Genomic DNA, 917 nt, shown 5'->3' on the forward strand with positions numbered 1-917 from the left:
CCATCCCCGTGAACACTGGGACGGAACTCAATGGGAAAGGAAATTATTATGATTTCTTTTTTCGTTGCGTATATTAACTGCAACATATGAATCATGTTGCACTGAAAAAATGTGATTAAAATATGACAGTTGATATATGATTTATAATTTAGGTGTTCAGGCTGATGTATAACTAACTGGCCTGTATAAGATAATAACCAATTTTGAACACTATAGGGCTCGTTTTCCTCCTGCAGCAGTGTGTTGCAGTGAGCTTGTCGCAGATATTTTTGAGTTATGCCCAATATTGAAGCGTGGTCTGCGCTATGTTATTCCATGCCACAATGGAAGGGGGACAAACAGGAACTAGCTGTGGCTCTAGATACGGCCAAGGCGGTGAGGAAGTGGGGGCAAGTTTGTGTGACAACGGGGGGACATGAGGGCGAAAAAGAGCAGGGATCCAGGTGGAAAAATGGTCCCAGCGTTCTCACGCATCTCGCTCTTCCAGCTGGTCCAAATTCATGGGTCGTTTTCCACAATGGCGGTTATATAAACAAAACAAGCTGCTAAGGTACCAAACAGGAAATACTTATAGTGTAGAGAGGATGACCAATCAGAGGCCTCCTGTTGGCAGCACTGTCTGCGGCACCTACAATTTCGAAGAGGTGCACTAGAGTGTCTGCGGAAGGGGCTGGGGCATAACTGTGTTAACTGCAACACAGACGCAGACGGTTCCTGAACCCGTAAAGTTCAGGAAGTTTGCAGCGAGTCAGGTGAAGAAGGCAGCCTTTGGTGATTTTGCTTGACAGAGTCGTTTTTTGTGAATTTGATATGACAAACGACAGTCTAATCAGGGCTTACAGACGCAGGAAAGGACAGGAGATGAGGTTCATCACACTTCTAGGCAGAATCATCACTAGAGACCGTGTGGCAAGGTA

The sequence above is a fragment of the Cyprinodon variegatus genome, unplaced genomic scaffold (genome assembly GCF_000732505.1).
Source record: "Cyprinodon variegatus isolate N-32 unplaced genomic scaffold, C_variegatus-1.0 Scaffold467, whole genome shotgun sequence".
In the NCBI taxonomy this organism is placed as follows: Eukaryota; Metazoa; Chordata; class Actinopteri; order Cyprinodontiformes; family Cyprinodontidae; genus Cyprinodon; species Cyprinodon variegatus.